General features: G+C 38.0%; 1 pseudogene; it reads left to right on the top strand.

Annotated features, from left to right (window-relative positions):
• Positions 1-266: 266 nt before the first annotated feature.
• Positions 267-1,981, top strand: LOC134222765 (prohibitin-2-like; annotated as a pseudogene).
• The last annotated feature ends 1,141 nt before the right edge of the window (positions 1,982-3,122 follow it).

The following is a 3,122-nucleotide window of genomic DNA, read 5'->3' as shown; positions in this document are numbered from 1 at the left end:
ATATGATTTTGACTTTCTTCCACCGCATTCAGCAAAACTGTTATAACCCGCTGAACGCTGAATTGATAAAACTTCAAAAGTGTGAGATTTTCATTACATCGTAGTGCTGTTCGTGTACTGCTTGTACGTGCTAAATTTGTGGAAAAATCTGTTTATTTCATCATAAGTTTCTACAATTCATCATAGTAAATATTCAATCGCACTGGTTCTTTTCAGCTGAAATATTGCATTACCACAGCGTACTTATTACGCATTGCTGATCCGAAATGGCCCAGAGTAAGCTGAATGATTTGGCCGGTACCGGCAAAGGTGGTCCACCTGGTTTGGCTACCGGCCTGAAGCTGCTGGCAGCTGTCGGGGCTTACCGTTTACGGTATCAATAACTCATGTTCACAGGTAGGAATTGCATTTTATGGAATTGTGGATGGATGAAAATTAGTTAAAGTTACATTTGTAGTAAGGACATAACCTTAATTTGCACGGTTTGTGTTAGAAATATTTCACATGGAGATTACAATATTTTGTGGATTGACAATTCTATACAAAAGATTGTGATGACTGGACTAAATCTTTCCTAGAATTGTAAAACTCCAAAATTATTAATATTGTTCACTATTTTACGAACAGGATTAAACATGTAGAATACGCATTTGTAATTACATAACATGCCGCTAGTGAAGTTGTATGCAACACTTTATAGAATGCATCAACTTTATAGGCATTGTTCCTCCTATATTCTATTTGTAAAATAAGAATTATAAATATTTTGTTTGTTACAATTTTTAATAAAATTGTATTTGTTCTATGTATGCCAAATATAGTTAAATAGTAATTATATTTTTATTGAGTACAATACTTATTTACATAGTCATACCATAAGAATTGGGAAATATGTACATAATTGTGTCAAAGGGTAGTTGCATTGTGAGAATAGGACAAGATTAATAGAGTTTTCAGACTACGACCTTCTTATCACTTGATAAAAATTAGCTTGATGTCAAAGTTCATACATAATTTATAATGACATTCCATATTAAAATACTTTTTTATCAAGTAATGAAAGCTTGTAGTCTGAATAGGCTATATGTACTACAACTGATGCAACTGCCTATATTGATTCCATAAAATCGATTTAGAATTAGCTACCTTTCATCGATTAACATTCAATAACTTTTTTCTAGTTGATGGTGGACATCGTGCAATCATTTTCAACTGCATCGGCGGTGTTGGCGACGATATCTTCAGCGAAGGCCTACACTTCAGAATTCCGTGGTTCCAGTATCCGATCGTGTACGACATCTCGTTCGCGCCCCAGGAAAATCTGTCCCGACCGGTTCTAAGGATTTGCGGTAGATGGTGAACATCTCTACCCGTGTGCTGTCTCGGCGGACGCCTCCGTCTGCCCACGATGTACCGCCAGCTTGGCTTGACTACGATGAAGGTTCTGCCGTCAATTTGCAATGAAGTGCTCAAGAGTGTGGTATAAGTTCAACGCCTCACAGTTAATCACCCAGCGACAGCAGGTGTCGCTGCTGATCCGTCGTGAGTTGGTGGAACGCGCAGGATTTCAACATCATCCTGATGATGTTTCCTGACGGAATTGAGCTTCGAAAGGAATACACTGCCGCCGTCGAAAGCAAACAGGTAGCCCAGCAGGAGGCAAAGCGGGCAGCTTTCTCGTCGAGCGTGCCAAACAGGAAACGTCAGCAGAAGATTGTCCAGGCTGAGGAGAAGCTGAGGCTGCGAAAATGCTGGTCCACGTTAGTCAAAACCTGGCTATCTTAAACTTAGAAGATTCGTGGCGCAAAATGTTGCTCGAACGGTATGTTGTCATGGTTGGAGTGGCTGTAAGAGCAGTGTGTAACACGTTCTTTTCTTAAGATTGCCAACTCGCAGAACCGTGTCTACCTCTCCGCCAACAGTCTGATGCTGAACATTTCTGGATGCCGAGTTCGATGACAGTCCAAGAAAGTTCAAGTAAGAAATAATATTGTGGGTTATTATATTTAAAGCAGTTAAGGCCAAAGATGCGTTTTGATTTTTAACTTTTTCGTTTTACAAAATATACAAAGGAATACTTTGTTTGCTCCTTATTGAAAAAGAAAATTAGATAAATTTTGTTTGATGATTTTTATATTTGTGAACAAAATTTATAATATGAAAGTTTCTAAGTAAACTGTTGAATCGGCGTTATTTAATTATCATTTGTCCGAAGTTAGGTTTGGTTTAAAGAATCGTAGCTTTGTTGAAAGACTTGAATAAACAAAGTAAATTAAAATGACATTATGCTTTCATATTTCTACTGGTGTGGCAGCTGATGTTAGACATGATCACTGGGCCTTTTAGGAACCTTATTAGGTAAATTAGGATTATGATTTCACAATGAATTACGAAAATCCACTGCACAAATACCTTTTCTCACGCGAAGTATTAGTACTAGACAACCAGAAATGGGTATCACTTGGCTAATTGAATTATCATATTATTTGAAACACTGCTGAAAAAAGCGAGAAATTTGTAGTTGTATTTTTTGTTTCACAATGATATGAATATTTGTTTAGTGAGATGGAAAAGAGAAGTTCTCAACATGTCACATTGAGAGTATATTTTACAGGAGATGCTGCATTTTCCTCGAAAATCTACGAATAGTAAAATTAATTGATATTATTCTGGCAACTCGGCCGACGAAAACCATTTTTGTTAAATATCTGCAATTAAACTCATCAAATGCTTCAGCCAAGAAGCTTTTGGCACAGCAGAGTGCGATTGATTCCATTCTATACTATCCGCCCAACAGTTGTTGGGGAGCATGAGTGATCCTCTCGTTTAATAAACAATGTGACTCGCTTGACTGTGGATATACAAAAGTAAAGACATGTGGGATTGACAAATCACATCCGAAAGATCCGGAGGATGGTACTGATTCTGATGGCTTTTCCGCAAACGTGACCTTTATGGCCTTTGTGTGTAGGGGTTATCACGCCTATCAGAGAGTAGGAGGTTGAGGGTCTGAGTCCTCCAAGACACGTGGATTCTTTTCGCAAATTACTTATCAATTTGTCCATTTCGAAACATGTGCTGTGCATAAATGAGTAATGGCGGTACGACGACGGCTACTTTTC

This window comes from Armigeres subalbatus, chromosome 3, assembly GCF_024139115.2.
Source record: "Armigeres subalbatus isolate Guangzhou_Male chromosome 3, GZ_Asu_2, whole genome shotgun sequence".
In the NCBI taxonomy this organism is placed as follows: Eukaryota; Metazoa; Arthropoda; class Insecta; order Diptera; family Culicidae; genus Armigeres; species Armigeres subalbatus.
This window is presented reverse-complemented; position numbering and strand designations above follow the sequence as displayed.